A 19,463-nucleotide genomic window follows, 5' to 3' on the forward strand; every position below is an offset into this window, starting at 1 on the left:
ATTGACTATGAGGAAACCTTTGCACCCGTGGCTAGAATGACCAGTGTTAGGACCCTAGTAGCTGTGACATCAACTAAAAAATGGCCTATATATCAGTTGGATGTTAAAAATACCTTCCTTAATGGAAACCTAAATGAAGAAGTCTATATGGATCCTTTGTCAGGATTTAACATTGAACAAGGAAAAACTCATAAACTTTTAAAAATATTGTATGGTCTTAAACAAGCTCCTAAGGCTTGGTATGATAGATTTAGTGATGTCATGACTAGTTTGGGTTTTTGTTCATGTTATACTGACACTGCTTTCTTTGTGAAAAATGCAGGAACTAGTATTGCTATTCTTCTATTCTATGTAGATGATATGATTATAACAAAGAATGATCAAATTAGTGTTCGTAATGTTAAAAATATGTTAAAAGATAATTTTGATATGTCTGACTTAGGGTTCTTAAAATATTTTTTAGGAATTGAAATTGCATACTCTCCCCGCGGATATATAATTTCTCAAATGAAATTTGTTGCAGATAAATGTACTAAATCTGAAATTTCAGATGATAAGGAGGTGAAAACTCCTGAAGTGATCAATGCTAAATTAAGATTGGAGGATGGAACTCTTCTAGAAGATCCTAACACCCTACAAACAACTCATTGACTCTCTTACCTATCTGACCATTACCGGACCAGATATTGCTCATGTCATTCACTCTGCGAGCCAGTTTCAGCATGCTCCTACAACTGTCCACATGAGTGTTGTGCTAAGAATCGTCAGATACCTCAAGAATACCATCACTAAAGGGCTATTTATATCCTCATCCTCTTCATTAAATTTACTTATATTGATGCTGATTGGGGAGAAAACCCTAATAATAGAATCTTAACTACTAGTTTTCGTGTCTTTTTAGGAGATTTTCTGATTGCCTGGAGATACAAGAAGCAACAGAAAGTCTCGCTATCCTTTACTGAAGCTGAATACCAGACTATGACAAGTACCACTATGGAATCTTTTGGTTACGAAGTCTTCTCAAAGATATGGGTGTAAATATCTCCGGTCCTTCGAAGCTATGTTGCGATAACAAAAGTGCAATTTACATTACCAACAATCACATCTTCTATGAGCGCACTAAACATATAAAGATGGACTGCCACTATGTACATGATGAATATCTGAGAGGAACAGTTACCCTGTCATATGTCACATCAGAGTATCACTTGGCAGACTTCTTCACTAAAGATCTTCCTGCTCCCCGTTTTATTTTTCTTCTTAGCAAACTTTTGGTCATCTTCTCGTAAAGTTTGAGGGGGGGGGGGTGTTAATATATATATATATATATATATATATATATATATATATAAAATACTCGATAGGGGTATTTTGGTCATTTTACATAGTTGTTTTATAGGAACAACTATTTTAATAGGTAGTTTATTTTTATCTTTTTTTATTTTTTCTTTTCTTTTATTTTCAATTTTTAATATGCATTAGGGGTCCCACATTATAGTTGTTGGGACCCCCAACAGTCATAAATATGACCCCAACGATAACATGTGGGAGCCCCCAATGGCTCCCTTTTCCCCCACTTTCTTTGTGTATAAATAGGGGTGTTCTCCCCTTGTATTCTTAAGCTTGTTAGCTCTCATTCAATAAAGCTCTTTACTTTTTTTATGTGCGTAGCCTTTTAAAGGTTTTTTGTATTGTCCCTTAGTGGACTTCTTTATTATCTCTCTCTTGTGCCTTTGTGCTTGTCCATTATTGGACATTGTGAATGCATTAGCATTCTTGTATTACATTTTCACATACTTTATTACAAGGGCTCTTTGACAATACGAATCAGTTACAATCCACAAGAGGTGCACATAACTCACTTTACAAATGATTGTAAAACTGTAAATAACATCAGTTTCAATGGGTGCACATAACTCACCATACTGATAATCCAAAATCTCTTATAAACATCAGTTTCAACGGGTGCACATACCTCACCACACTGATAAGCAACGTCTCTTGTCTACATAAAATGACACTTAAATAAAAGGCATAAAAATGAGAAGACACACGAGGTAAGAGAGCATGTAATAGAAACTGTTGATGTTCTGAAAATAAACACAGAAATCGGGGTAGAGAGAGAGAGAGAGAGAGAGAGAGAGAGAGAGAGAGAGAGAGAGAGAGAGAGAGAGAGAGAGACGACTGCTTAGAAAAAAGAAAACTTGTTTCATGGATTAGGGCTAATCTCTATATTAAATAGAGATAGTCCAAAGAACGAAATTACACCCAGGTCCCTCATTAAATATTAAGATTCAAATAACCTCTAGTTTAGAAAAACTTATTTACTAAAAACCTCTTAGTCTCAACACTCCCCCTCAAGCTGGAGCATAGATATCAATCATGCTCAGCTTGTCACAACATTTTAAGAAATTTGGTCTAGCAAGAGGCTTTGTAAACATATCTGCAACTTGATCTTCTGACTTTAGATATTTGGTAGTGATATGACCAGCTTGCACCATATCTCTTACATAGTGGCAATCAACTTCAATGTGCTTTGTTCTCTCATGAAAGACAGGATTGTTTGCTATATATGTGGCAGTCTTGTTATCACACATCATGGTCATAGGAGAGGAAACCTTCACCTGAAGATCATGAAGAACAGTACGAACCCACATCAATTCAGCAGCTGTTTGGGCCATAGCCCGATATTCTGATTCTGCACTCGACCTAGACACCACATTTTGTTTCTTACTTCTCCAAGAAATCAGGTTGTCTCCCAGAAACACGCAGAATCCTGTGGTAGATTTTCTATCCACTACAGATCCTGCATAGTCAGCATCAGAATAGGCCACTATCTCCAGAGTTCCACTTTTCTTGAACAATAATCTCTTTCCAGGAGAAGATTTTAGATATCTGAGAATCATTATAGCTGCATTCCAGTGTACCTCAGTTGGTTTGTCCATAAATTGACTAACTTTGCTTACTGCTAAAGCAATATCCAGCCTGGTCACAGTTACATACAGTAGCTTCCCGACTAGGGAGCGATAGCTTTTGCTATCAACCGGTTTTGACCCTTCTTCAAACAACTGAACTTTCTGGTCCATGGGAATATTTGCTGGTTTGGCTCCTAACATTCTCGTTTCCTTTAATAAGTCAAGAACATACTTCCGTTGAGACAAAACCATCCCTTCACGGCTCCTAGCAACTTCTATACCCAGAAAATATCTCAGTGAACCAAGGTCTTTTGTAACAAAGTGTTTTTGAAGATGAGCCTTTGTGGCTTCAATATCTTTCACATTGTCTCCTGTAAGAATGATGTCATCCACATATACTACCATAACAACTATGCCTGAATTAGTTTTCTTGATAAACAGTGTATGATCTGCCGCTGACCTATTAAAGCCAAAGCGTGACATCACTTCAAACAACTTCTGAAACCATGCACGAGGACTTTGTTTCAAACCATAAATCGCCTTCCTCAATCTACACACCTTCTGACACTCCCCCTCAACCTTGAATCCTGGAGGTTGTTGCATGTAAACAGTCTCAGATAGATCCCCATACAGAAAAACATTTTTCACATCTAATTGGCACAAGCTCCAACCATGATGAACAACTACTGAGAGAACAAGACGAATGGTACCCATCCGAGCAACATGAGAAAAGGTTTCAAAGAAATCAATACCATATGTCTGAGTATACCCTTTTGCTACTAATCTAGCCTTGTATCTTTCAATAGAACCATCAGATTTGTACTTTATTGTATATACCCATTTACATCCAACAATGTCAGCATTTGCTGAGGAATCAACTAGATCTCATGTATGCTGAGAGACTAAAGCATCCATTTCTTCTTGCATAGCCAGCTTCCAACGGTTATCAAGTTCTGCCTGTTGATAGTTCAGAGGAATAGTTTCAGTAGATAAGGTTGAAATAAGCGTTTTCATCTGATTTCCAATTTTGGCATCGGAGACAAAATGAGATATGGGATATAAGGTACATTGTCGTGTCCCTTTGCGTAGAGCAATAGGCCTGTTATCATCATCATGAAGATCACTATTGTCGGTAGAACTTACCTCAGGGAAAGAAGAAGATGAAGGCACTTGCGGAGGTGGAGCTCTACGTACATATACCAATGGAGGATCATTAAATCTTGAAGATGATGAAGTTTGGTTTGGTAATGAGGGCACAGACTCCAAAGGAAAAGGAGGTATAGGTAATGGAAAAGACTCAGCTGGATCAACCTGCAGCGGGGAACCGGTACTAGAGAAATATGGAGTGGATTCCAAGAAAGATACATCCGCACTGACATACTCTCGGTGAGAAATAGGATCATAACATCAATATCCTTTTTGATTTTTTGGATAACCTATAAATATGCATTTGGTAGCTTGAGCAACTAATTTATCACGATCAGGTCCAAGTTTGTGTACAAAACAAACACATCCAAATATTTTTGGCGAGAAAGAGAAGAGTGGGGCATTAGGTTTTAGGATATGTAATGGAATTTGATCACCCACAGATGATGAAGGCATGCGGTTGATCAGATAACAAGCAGTGGTAATTGCATCACCCCAGTATAACTCAAAAACATTGGATTGAATCATAATGGTCCGGGCAACATCAAGCAGATGCCGATGTTTTCGCTCAGCCACCCCATTTTGTTGAGATGAATAGGCACAAGAAGTTTGGGGTTGAATGCCATGATCTTGGTAAAATTGTAACAGAACTTTTGATTTAAACTCAAGAGCATTATAAGTGCGAACAATCTTGACAATAGATTCAAACTGAGTTTTTATTTCAATAATTAAGGATTTGATAATACTTGGAACTTCATATCGTTCTTTTATTAAAAACACCCATGACAACTTAGAGAAATCATCAACAATAACAAGGTAATATCGACACTGAGTCCTAGTAGGAATCTTACTAGGACCCCATACATCTGCATGAAGAAGTTCAAAAACTTTATTACTAGACTGACTCTGACTCGAAGGGAACGAACTTCGATGATGCTTGCCCAGCTGACATGCTTCACACTGAAAGGATATAGTGGAAGGAATTTGAGGAAAGACAGACCAAAGCTTTGACAATGAAGGATGACCAAGTCGATGATGCCACTGAACAAGACTGAATGAATGTTCTACTGTAGCATGAACATTACCCACTGGATGATATAGGTAGTAGACTCCATTTTCTTCATAGCCTTCACCAATTTTCTTCCCCGTCAGCAAATCCTGAAAATGACAACCCATTGGATCAAATATTACTCTACAGTTTTATTCTTTTGTAAGGCAACTAACAGAGAGTAGACTTTGAGGAATGTTTGGAGCATGAAAAACATTTTTCAATTGTAAGGAGGAGGATATAGAAATATTTCCCTGACCAACAACCGGAGAGGAACTCCCATCAGCTAATGAGACTCCTCGATGAACAGTAATATCCTTTAGATCTGAAAAAACAAGTGAATTTCCACACAAGTGTCTGGATGCACCAGAGTCAATAATCCACTTACTGTCAGTCGGATGAAGATGATTTCCTGTTGAGTAGGCAACACCAGCTACAGGAGGAGTTGAACTCAAGGGGCGAAGAGCTATCAATTCATCATATTCAGCACGACTGAGGGTGATACTACTGTCACTTGCAGAGATATTATCCTGTACATTTGTTGCCTCGAGAGTAGTAACATTTGCTTTAGGAGCATAAGACTTTGATGAAGAAGAGGTTGGCCGACCATGCTTTTCCCAGCAACGATCTTCTAAATGTCCAGATTTTTCACAGAATGTACATTGAAGTTTTCCTCTGCCTCCCATACCTCATCCACGACCTCGTCCTTTGATATTCTGAATATTTCCACGCCCATAACCAGACGAGACAACAAGAGCAGATGACTGAGTCATAGGCTGAGATTGTGGAAGAGAAATCGCAAGTCTACTCAGACGATTGTATGCATCAGCAAGAGTGGGTACATCTGATCCAGTCAACATCTGGACTTTTGCAACAGAAAATTCTGAAGAGAGACCTGTAAGAAACCGAGCAACCATAGTTTGTTCTTGATGATCTTTTTGCTTTGAGCAACAAAGAGGCCTGTGAGCATTGAGTCTTTCAAATGCAGCTTTGACAGAGGCATAGTACTGGGCCAAGGTCTGATCTCCCTGATGCAAATTATATATCTCCTGTTCGACTTGCAGGATACGACTCACATTAGTCTCTTGTGAGTACGTATCTTGAAGATTATCCCACATCTGTTTGGCTGTATGATAGTAAATTAAACCATCTGCAATATGGGGTTCGACACTATTCATGATCCATGACATAACTGTGTCATTATCTTCATCCCAAGTAACGTATTTTCGAACCTTTTCATTAGGTTCATCTTCCAACAAGATATGTTTTCTACGATGTCCAGATACCGACATCATAAAAGTTCTGGACCACCTGGCATAGTTAGTTTCATTCAACCTAACAGAGGAACCATACGAGAAGGGATTTGCAAAAGCCTTATATTCCCCAATATGTTCAATTTTGGAGTCATATTTCGAAGATTCACCCATACTGAATATTGAAGCCTATTTTAGCTTAAAGAAAAATCAGACTTACTCACGTGAACAACGTGTGTTATAACCCCACGTCAGGCAAGTCCACAACTACACAAGCTGTCACACCAAAAATGAAGTCTTGACAGCAGTACTAATTGAAATGAATGTTTCCACACAGCAGCAGTACTAATTGAAATGAATGTTTCCACACAGCAGCAGTGCTAATTGAAACAAAACTTTCTACAAGCCAATACTACGACTAGCAGCAGTACCAACAAAATTTCACAAGCAACATATGTTTCCACACAACAGGAATCACGCCTGCGGCTTTAAACAATTTGTTTTTCACAGCACTCCTGCTACAACTGAAAAAAAAATATTTCACGACACAGCCTGCTGCTTCCACGAACATAAATTGTTGTTAACATTCTGTTTTCACAGCACTCTTGCTACGACTGAAAAAATAATCCATAACACAGTCCACGAACAGAGAACTGATATTAACATTCAGTTCTGATCACGTCTGAAATCAAACAACTCGGTTCCACAAACACAGCTTGTTGTTTCCACGAACATAAAAAAAAAAAAAATTCCACGACACAGTAGGAATCACGACTGCTGATATTTATGTTATGAGAAATGAACAACCAAATAAGATCTGAGAGGAACTCGACACTCAGATTCACTACCAACGACAACATGTTACAAAAAAAAATTATTTCACGATATAGCAGGGAATCACGTCTGAAATCAAACACCCAAATAGATTTTAAGGAGAACTCGGCACCTAGATTCACGACCCACGATAACATGCGCATGCAGATGCATAGAGATCACGACCGCTGCTCCCATATAGATCACGACATCCAGAACTTTCACTTTTTTTTTTCCGTTGGAAGAAGATTGATCACGCTCCCAAGATCAACTGCTCTGATACCATGTTGATGTTTTGAAAATAAACACAAAAATCAGGGTAGAGAGAGAGAGAGAGAGAGAGAGAGAGAGAGAGAGAGAGAGAGAGAGAGAGAGAGAGAGAGAGAGAGAGAGAGACGACTGCTTAGAAAAAAGAAAACTCGTTTCATGGATTAGGGCTAATCTCTATATTAAATAGAGATAGTCCAAAGAACGAAATTACACCCAGGTCCCTCATTAAATATTAAGATTCAAATAACCTCTAGTTTAGAAAAACTTATTTACTAAAAACCTCTTAGTCGTTTCAAAAATAGATAGTCATCACAGATAAACAAAATTATAAGCATCTATAGCAATAACAATGGCCCAAAACAAATAAGTGATACAAAACACTCACAGATCCAAAGATCAAACAACCAATAGTTAGAGTCAAATTATAATTTGATAATCTAAACTGATATAAAATGAGGTGCACACAACTCACCCCAATAAACATCTCTGATTCAACACTAATAAGGCCAAGAGAAATGATGCATCATATAAAATTTTATGATGAATAAAGTCAATGCCATAAGAAGGCCATAAATACTCACGAAAATCAATTTCCAAATAAGTGAGTTCATATACAATGATCGATTCGAAAAGACAAAGTTTCAAATCAAATCCAATAAAGGTTGATAAAATCTTATAATGAATATAGTGCAATCATATGCACAACAATATGTCAATTGATGCAATTATACGCAATACATGATGTTTCATGACAATTTTTACAAACTCGAATAAGTAAATAACAAGTTATGCCCAATATAAGCAATCTACCTAGAGGCGATAGAATTATGAGTTTGAGAATTCTTTAGAAAATCATAAATTCATCAATCAAGAAACATGCACTAAGTATATCACATACAAAAGGTCAATAAATCTCATTAAAGAGGCAATAATACATATGATCTTAAGAAGTTAGAGCTAAATCATAGGTTTACTATAAGGCAATTGAAGAAAAATATATGAAAATTCCCAAAGAGCTATAAAAATCCATATATATATATATATATATATATATGATCACATCAAACAAGAATTTTTTCTCACAATGTAACACTTTTCAAGAAGCATCATATAAAATATTAATACGCAAGAGAGAAATCACTAAGATATTTATTATATGATAACAAGTCATGCTTGTGCCATTTAATAAAGACTTCTTGAGGCATATACCTAAAAAAAGCCTTAATCCAACATGTCATTTGAAAATAATCTTACTTAATAGAGCAATATCGCTCAAACATATATGAAATAACATTTTAAAATGGTGATAGAAGGACCTCCTTAGATATAGATCACAATAAAAGTTCATGCTTGATTACATCACAATATATTAAAAATTCCAAAGATAGTCCATACATACGTTAAGAGACATTCAAATATAAATTTTAGTATTTTGCAGAAAACACATAATATTTTAAGAAGCCACATATTCAACTTGAGTGGATAACATCAAAAGTATTCAATCATGAACCAAGAGTCTCATTAATATTCAATTTGAGTGGATAACAACAAAGGTGTTCTAAAGAACACACTCACAAATCCCGCAAAGAGGATACACATCATAAGGCACACAAGGAATTTCATTCAATAAAATGAGTGTGCAAAAGCTCACATATCTTTGCAAAATATAATTTTCACTACACATATCTATAATCTAAGACATATTTCATATATCAAAACACAATAATTTCTACATACTTCAAAAATATTTATTTTTAACATAACTCCTTTTAAAAAAATACTTACCATACATATGAAAATTGAAAAGCCAAAGATACATACCAAAATGCGAAATTCTTGAATCCATTCAATTCATTAATATGAATCTTTTTGAAGACCCTGATGCCTTGCTCTAATACCATGTCACGAAATGGTACAGATTCCGATGCACTCCATGATGAACTCCAAAAATCAAAATATTATACATTTGGACACAAACTTAAGAACTAAAAAAACACACATGAAAATATGAATGAATAACTCTATCCATAATGGACATTAAAAATACAAAAAGAAATTACATTGGTGAATGAATAACTTTATTCAAAATGGACATTAAAAATACAAAAGAAAATTACATTTAAACCTCACTACAAATACAGTAAAAAGTAACACACAAACCTAATACTACCCATTACTCTCTCAACCTTTAGACATAAACACACATCCTTATTTTATACAGTAGGAGAGGAAAAAGTAAAGAAGGCCTCTCAAATAACCAAGGGAGACACCTCACATATCTTTGCAAAATATAATTTTCACTACACATATCTATAATCTAAGACATATTTCATATATCAAAACACAATAATTTCGACATACTTCAAAAATATTTATTTTTAACATAACTCCTTTTAAAAAAATACTTACCATACATATGAAAATTGAAAAGCCAAAGATACATACCAAAATGCGAAATTCTTGAATCCATTCAATTCATTAATATGAATCTTTTTGAAGACCCTGATGCCTTGCTCTAATACCATGTCACGAAATGGTACAGATTCCGATGCACTCCATGATGAACTCCAAAAATCAAAATATTATACATTTGGACACAAACTTAAGAACTAAAAAAACACACATGAAAATATGAATGAATAACTCTATCCATAATGGACATTAAAAATACAAAAAGAAATTACATTGGTGAATGAATAACTTTATTCAAAATGGACATTAAAAATACAAAAGAAAATTACATTTAAACCTCACTACAAATACAGTAAAAAGTAACACACAAACCTAATACTACCCATTACTCTCTCAACCTTTAGACATAAACACACATCCTTATTTTATACAGTAGGAGAGGAAAAAGTAAAGAAGGCCTCTCAAATAACCAAGGGAGACACCTCACATATCTTTGCAAAATATAATTTTCACTGCACATATCTATAATCTAAGACATATTTCATATATCAAAACACAATAATTTCGACATACTTCAAAAATATTTATTTTTAACATAACTCCTTTTAAAAAAATACTTACCATACATATGAAAATTGAAAAGCCAAAGATACATACCAAAATGCGAAATTCTTGAATCCATTCAATTCATTAATATGAATCTTTTTGAAGACCCTGATGCCTTGCTCTAATACCATGTCACGAAATGGTACAGATTCCGATGCACTCCATGATGAACTCCAAAAATCAAAATATTATACATTTGGACACAAACTTAAGAACTAAAAAAACACACATGAAAATATGAATGAATAACTCTATCCATAATGGACATTAAAAATACAAAAAGAAATTACATTGGTGAATGAATAACTTTATTCAAAATGGACATTAAAAATACAAAAGAAAATTACATTTAAACCTCACTACAAATACAGTAAAAAGTAACACACAAACCTAATACTACCCATTACTCTCTCAACCTTTAGACATAAACACACATCCTTATTTTATACAGTAGGAGAGGAAAAAGTAAAGAAGGCCTCTCAAATAACCAAGGGAGACACCTCACATATCTTTGCAAAATATAATTTTCACTACACATATCTATAATCTAAGACATATTTCATATATCAAAACACAATAATTTCGACATACTTCAAAAATATTTATTTTTAACATAACTCCTTTTAAAAAAATACTTACCATACATATGAAAATTGAAAAGCCAAAGATACATACCAAAATGCGAAATTCTTGAATCCATTCAATTCATTAATATGAATCTTTTTGAAGACCCTGATGCCTTGCTCTAATACCATGTCACGAAATGGTACAGATTCCGATGCACTCCATGATGAACTCCAAAAATCAAAATATTATACATTTGGACACAAACTTAAGAACTAAAAAAACACACATGAAAATATGAATGAATAACTCTATCCATAATGGACATTAAAAATACAAAAAGAAATTACATTGGTGAATGAATAACTTTATTCAAAATGGACATTAAAAATACAAAAGAAAATTACATTTAAACCTCACTACAAATACAGTAAAAAGTAACACACAAACCTAATACTACCCATTACTCTCTCAACCTTTAGACATAAACACACATCCTTATTTTATACAGTAGGAGAGGAAAAAGTAAAGAAGGCCTCTCAAATAACCAAGGGAGACACCTCCCAACAGCTAGAATTCTAGCCATTGAGAGCTTAGTCAAACAAGTTTAACTTAGTCCCTATATATATATATATATATATATACAAAAGGATACATTAATCTTAACATAGATCACATCTGTACGGTCAGAATTTAAAAATAAACGAAAAAAGCCTGAAAACCCCATTTAGTATGTTTCATTTAGCGTTTTTCATTTAGCATGTTAGCATCTCTCTCTCTCTATATATATATAATATATCACAAATCTATAAGAACTTTCTTCTTGTATTTGAAATGAAATACTTTTTTCATTGGAATTCTAATTTGAAAAAATCTTTCTTAACTGATGAAATTGATGATAATTTAGACACGAAAATGCATAAAAGGTCTTTTGAATGTATGGGGTTGTCTTTGTGTTACCAAAATGGCCTTCATATTGCAACATCATATTTTTTACATGCTGCACTTTGTTTTTATGTGCATGTGCTGCATGTATTCATCACATGCTAGGCAGGTTTCTGCTTGCAGATGTACATATTCTGGCTTGCTTGAATTAAAGCAGAAAAGTAACAGGCAGGCTGTACATCCCATTCAGAAGATTAGAAAATGAGACCCTTGAGCATTAGGATTGTCTCCTGTTCACCCAGGGCATTTTATATCTTGTATGATGAGAACAAGAATTTGGTCGACCACTGGGTCTGAGTTTTAAACCAAGATATTCACCTTGAATTAGACTTTGGGTATTAAGTGTAAAAATGTCTTCAAAAAGACAATATGCATACAAGCACTAATACTTCACAAGAGACGTGCACAAGAGCACCCAAAGAACACTTAAATAATTATGCACGAAGGCATAAAATAGCACACACATGCACAAAGGCATAAAAAATATCTTTATATTGAAAAAGTAAAGGAGCTTGAGCTCTCAAGCTTAAAGAAATACAACGGGAAGCCCCCTATTTATACAACACAAGAGCAGCCACATAGGGGGCTCCCAAAGGAGTCGTTGGGAGCCCCCAACAGTCACATTTGTGACCGTTGGGGGCTCCCCAACGACTCTTTTGGGGAGCCTTCCTTAGGTGGCACAAACCACAAAAAAAGGAATAAAAAAAAAAGAAAAAGAAAAGAAGAAAAGAAGAAAAGAAAAAAATACAATCATATTACAAATGGAATATGCGTAAAATAGGAAATTACAGAAATACCCTTTTTGGGTTATTATGAGCAACAAAAATATATATATATATATATTTATATATATAGAGAGATATGTATACATCTATGTCACAGAGATTCAACTAGCAGGGTGCCGCACCCGCGTCGACGCGACTCGACGCGGGTGCGGGAGCGGGTGCGGTCAACCCGATCCTGGGTGCGTTGACCGCACCCAGGATCATTTAGGTCCATTTTTTTTTAGATTTTTTTTTAAAAAAAAATTTGCCCTATGAAATGGGCTGTGATTTTTTTTTAAAAAAAAATTCTGTTGACAGCAGCTGTCTGCCAGGGCTGCGAAATTTTTTTAAAAAAAAATTCTGCTAACAGCAGCTGTCTGTCAGCTGCAGACAGCAGCTGTCTGTCAGGGCTGCGAATTTTTTTTAAAAAAGTTTCTGCTGACACAGCTGTCTGTCAGCTGCTGACAGCAGTTGTCTGTCAGGGTTGCGATTTTTTTTTAAAAAAAAAATTCTGCTGACAGCAGCTGTCTGTCAGCTGCTGACAACAACTGTCTGTCAACTGCTGACAGCAGCTGTCTGTTAGCAGAAAAACCAGCGTCGGGGAACCCCCGACCCCCTTTATATATATATATATTTACATTTTTGCCCCTGCCGCACCCCCGCACCCCTGCACCCGGGTTTTTTGGAAGTGCCGAATCCCCGCACTCGCACCCGCACCCGCGCCCGCACCCGCACCCATGTGACATAGGTATACATATATACATAGTATATATGTATATGTATATGTATCTCTATATATATACGAATATATATACGTACATACAACGAGATTAAGGATTACATTTTAACACCCCCCTCAAACTTACGGTGCAATAACCGCAAGTTTGCCAAGAAGAAAATTAAATCTAGGCGAACAAAGAGCTTTAGTGAAGAAATCAACCAGTTGGTACTCAGACGTTACATATGGGAAATCAATGACATTCTTCAAGTATTCTTCCCTGACATAGTGACAATCCATTTCTATATGCTTCGTGCGTTCATGAAAAGTATGATTCTTAGCAATATATATTGTACTTTTGTTGTCGCAGCATAACTTTGTTGGCTCTTTAATATAGACTCCCATGTCTTTTAGAAGACATCGAATCCATACAATTTCCATGGTTGTGGATGCCATGACTCGCTATTCGGTTTCGGTGAAGGACAAAGAGACCTTTTGTTGCTTCTTGCACCTCCAAGAGACCAACGATTCACCTAAGAAAACACAGAAACCAGTGGTGGAGTGACGGTTGTTGGGGTCACCTCCCCAATCAGAATCAGTATAGGCAATTAACTTTAATTCAGAAGATGAAGACAAAAATACTTTCTTATTTGTTGTTCCCTTTAAGTATCTGATGATGCGAAGAACGACACTCATGTGAACCGTTATGGGAGCATGTTGAAACTGACTGGCAATATGGATAGCATGTGGCAAATAAGGCCGAGTGATGCTAAGATCCATTAGCGAGCCTACAAGTTGTCTGTAAGGAGTATGATCAGTCAGAGGAATCCCGTCATCAATCTTCATTTTTGAGCCCACTATTTCAGGAGTTTCGCAAATTTTGTCATATGAGATTCCTGACCTGTAACGCCCCAAAAATCCAGGACTTGTAACTTTTAGAATAGTTTAGAAAGCTTTGAAATCATACAATAATCAGAGTTTAAATAATACTTTAGCGGAAAATGATATTTTTAAAACCACAAGTCAATGGACCTTGAGCGTATTACAGCGTAAACTTTCCTTTGTCAAATCCCACACAACCATTGAAATCAAATGGTTTAGAAATGGAGTTTCAATAATTGAGAATTCGTTTGTTGAAACCAAGAAGAAGCTTACTAAAACAGTTTTATTAACTCACAGTTTAATAAAAGAGAAATTTTGAATCACACTTTATACCAAATTTACCAACATGTCCTCAGGAGCAAAACGTCAGGGAAAAAGCTCTATCTTGACCTCATCACGCCATCGTGCCATCGCAGACTGTATTACCTATCCATTACCTGCCCATAAAATGGGTCAGTTTCGCTAAAAACTGGTAGGTGCACAGACATGACAACATTGAACATAATTAAGCAGAATAATTTAATATGTCAAGTAGACAGGCAATTATATAGCAATTTAATTTCAACAGATTCACAGAGCAACTATCATGAGCACAATGCTAAAATTACTACAAGCATTTTACTGGCACAAGTAAGCTAACTATTACAAGCAAAGCACTGCACAAGAAAGTTAACTAACAAAATACAATGCTTCATCAACCACACACACAATTTCATAAGTATTGAACCTATTGTACCCTATAACTTTCATACGTGCATAACTGAACACATTGTGTGATCAGATTTAAATTATGTTTCGATATTAACTGGCCAAGCGGGTACGCACAAGGCACGACTCTAGAAACAACCTAGACTGATCCAGGGGTTTATTATGCTATGTATTTTATGATAACCCGGATAGCTGACTGAGTCCGCACCTAAGGGGGCAGTCGGTGACCAAGAGAGAAATCCCCAAAGCAGCATAAACAATGGATGCATCCCAAACATGGAGAGCTACCACCTAGGATAATTATGGTAGTCTCATTCTCCTAACTCCGATGACTTGGGAAGCCGAGTCTTTTGCTCGTAACTGTCATTAATGGCCTGTCCATCGAAGTTTTGTACCTTCCTGTCCTCTCTCCTGACAGGAGTCAGCGATTCGAATGAGTACATCAGGGGTAGTTAACTGAAGACCCATTCTACATACTCTGGTCTTTCGACCAACTCGAGTATCTTGCCGGTGAAGGCGAAAACATCACTTATTTAGGTGATCACAACATTTTGTTATTTGCACTCATCGAGGTTGCCACAACCTACTCATCCAATCATCGCAACGTAAGAAGACATACTTGTCAAAAAATACGGTCGTACTTGTCAAAAGTACGGTTACGATGAAAGGGAAATGGTTCCACAAAATAAACCCCAACAGATATTATCTGCAAAAGAATTAATACAACACAGCCTGGCAAGATAAGTCTTGAATTCACTTCAACAACATTTTTCATATTTCATGATGCAAGGTCATCTCGGATCTCTCGTCCGATCAACAAAGTACTTAACATGTTGTGCATGTCTAAAAGTACGCTATATTGAACCAGGGAGGTGTGTGGGCTTCTCAAAAGGAACACCCAACACACAACTTCATAACGATCCAAGAGTGCTCATTTGACACGATTCATCCTTAAAAGTCATAATGCCACATTAAGTCATTCACGCAAGGCACAACACTATCAATCTTGCATCCAAAATTTATCTTAGTATCGACATGCGACACTAGATTGATAAATAAAGAATGGGTCCTTCAACAGAACCCCACTTATTCATATGCTCATGCCCCTGATCGGGGTTATTCGAATTGGGTCGCAACTCGAATCGGGGTTATAAAATATTTCTCCCAAGTGTGTGGACCTGGGAGGGCCTATATGTGACTTCGAAATCCGACAGGACTTAAAACTTAACTTTGCAAAAGCTGTGTATTTTGAAGAGCCCTGGGTTTGCAGAAGGAAATCCTCTTTAAAAGAACTATAGAACACAAGTGCAACTTCTAGTGTTTTGAAAACAAGTGATAACAGGATAGGCACAATACTACATTTATGTAAGTACATATTTACCATGAGTGTGAGCATATGCAGATTATAACATGTCAACAAACAACTCTCGACTTGCGATACCGCACATCGAGGGAAAAACGCATAAGTAACACACGAGGTGCCAAACCATACCTTGACCACTTAGATAGGCAGACACATAAGGTCATAAGTAATACATGAGACACGAAGTCGTACCTCACTCAAAGGAAATATGCAGGCAGAAATGTGTACATGCAAACAAGGGCATATGTATTTCAAAAAGTACGAAACCGCACCTCAAATTCATAAACAACTACGCAAAACAATAATCGAAGAATGAAATTGTACATCAATCCATAGGAACGTACATGCAAGTATATATGCAAGCAATTAAGGGCATAAGTATTGCAAAAAGTGCGAAACCACCTTCAACACATAAGCAAATACGCAAATTAATACTCGAAGAGTAAAATCGTACCTCGACTCATAAGCATGCAAACAAGAATAATACGCCACGCAAAAGCAATATAAATCTAAGTACAACTAGCATAGACATCTTAATTATTTCAACTTAATTAGATCTATTGCCCCTTGTGTGACTTTACCCTACCTCGGGATGTCGTGCAGCTGTGTGCGTTTACGAGTGAGGATAATACGAGGGTCGAGCCGCGGAGCACGATCGGGACCTGTTGCGTAAATCTGCAAGAGTGAGAGTTATTATGACGTAGTTGTCAAAAAGAGCAGAAGGCCACTGGTAAGACCTGCCCTGCCGGCGGAATCAAAAGAGTGGCAGGGGTATCGGCCCCTGTCTGACCAAACAACGAATGACAGGGGCCTCGGCCCCTGTCTGACAGGACAGCGGATGGCAGGGGCCTCAGTCCCCGCCAGACAAAGCAGTGAATGGCAGGGGCTGAGGCCCCTGCCGGCCAAAACACGAACAACAGGGGTCTCGGACCCTGCCTGCCGAAACAACAAACGGCAGGGGCCTAGGCCTCTGCCTAACGAAAGAAATAAATGGCATGGGCCGAGGCCCCTACCTCACAGAAACAACAAATGGTAGGGGCTTGGGTCCCTGCCTGACAATATTGGACGACAGGGGCCTCGGCCCCTGCAAAACAATGAATGGCAGGGGCTTCAGTCTCTGCCAGACAAAACGGAAACTGGCAGGGGCCTCGGCCCCTGCCTGACGAAACGAAAAAATGGCAGGGGCCCCGACCCCTGCCTGACGGAACAGCGGCGAAACAAGGGGGAAGGTGTGGCAAGGGGGGTGTCAGTCCCCTGCCACCCTTCAGGTAGGCATAGAGGGAAAAAAGGAGGGCACAACACAGGCGGTATGCCGTCTGTCGTCCTCTCAGCAAGCCCTCAAGGAGAGGGAAAGAAGGGAGGAGGGGTGCCGCAGGGGTGACTGGCCCCCTGCAGGCTCACCTGCAACCTCAAGAGAGAGGGGGAGGAGACAGGGGCCCCGTGGGCCACCTGTCGGGCCTCCGATGGGTACAGGCGAGGCGGGAGGGCGCGACAAGGGCCGTGCGCCGCCTGTCGGCCTCCCGGCGAGGTGACAGAGAGGGGGGGTGAGGAGGAGAAGAGGGAGTACCTGGAAGGGGGAAAAAGAGGGAGGTGAAGAGGGAGGGCACGGCAGGGGCCATCGGCCTCCTGTCGTGCCTTCCGGCGAGATGACAGAGAGAGAGGTGAAGGGAGGAGACGACGTACCTGGGAAGAGGATCGCCGGCGGTGGTTGCAGCGGCGGTTGCGATCGGACCAGTAGGAGGAGGCGTTGGTCGGGGTTGTCGGCGAGGAGATCGAGGGTGGCGTGCTGGGGGCGAAGGGATGTGTGCCCTCCCCCGCCCCCCTGCAGTGCTTTTAAAAGCCTCAGGGGGGGCGACGAATGGGGAAACCCCGATGGGTTTCCCCTAATCTCCCCGAAATCGAAGGTGGAGGGGGGAAAGGTGTTGCGGCGCTCGGGAAGGGGTTTTCTCAAAATCCCCTTCTCGAGTCGGGTTATCTTAAAACCCTATCGATGGCAGGCCCGGGTCGGGTCCGGACCCGACCCGGCCCGGGTCCGATAATTTTTTTTTAAATGCGGGTTTTACATCCTACCCCTCTTAAAAAAATTTCGTCCGCGAAATATCATTAAAAGATTATCTGTAACAATTTGGTTCTTAGTTAATCGCTGTTAATAATGATGTACTATATGTGTGAGTGATCCGAAACACGTATGGTATTAAAGTAGTCAGGATAGCACATAATAAATTCCTGAGAAAGATTCGAAGCCAACAATTCGATTAAACAAAATGTGAGTGATTTTGTTAATAATCTATGTCTTCGCAAGAGTTTATATGGAGTCACAAAAAGGGTTTGGCAGAAGACTGTAAGAATGTTTATTCGTCACTTTCTACTAGATTCGATACAAATGAAGAGACGCAACGAGACATTGTTCTAGTTTGTTTACGTTCCTTAAACGGAGGTTTCTGTACTATATCATAATCAGGTTGTCGTTCGTTACCCTTACTATTTCTAACAGACTCTTAGTCCGGAATAGCCTCAACTTATCCCCATATCTCAAGGCCTTACATGGCCAGTTGTCCTATCTTGCTTAAGTTATCCTTCTTAGAATGACCCTAACTTTCATAGAAGACAAAAACATAACCTCGTATCAAGATCTAGAATCAACAAGGATCCGATTCTCTAATCTAAAACCAGTATATAATCATGCTACAATAGAAAGCCAAATTTAAAGATTCATAACTGACTATATCAAATGCTCTCAGAAGAGCATCAAAACACACCATAATTCTCTACGAAATCAAAATCTACAAGTTCCACGCTGGATCACCTGGTCTGGGAAATGTATGACCTCACAAGGAATTACCGCCCTAGATGGTTTACCTGGTCTTGGACAAATATACTTCCTCACAGGAATTCGCCGTCTTTGCGGCTACCCGATCTTGGACAGTGTACTTCCTCACAGAGATTCACCACTAGTCGGATTACCTGATCTTGATCATACATACCCTCACAGAGAATCCTTTGCGGACAAGTCCTCAACGGGTACCGAAATCAATGATACATGCATCAAAACAAAC

This window comes from Nuphar pumila, chromosome 17 (genome assembly GCF_984573655.1).
Source record: "Nuphar pumila chromosome 17, dmNupPumi1.hap1.1, whole genome shotgun sequence".
NCBI classification, from domain to species: domain Eukaryota; kingdom Viridiplantae; phylum Streptophyta; class Magnoliopsida; order Nymphaeales; family Nymphaeaceae; genus Nuphar; species Nuphar pumila.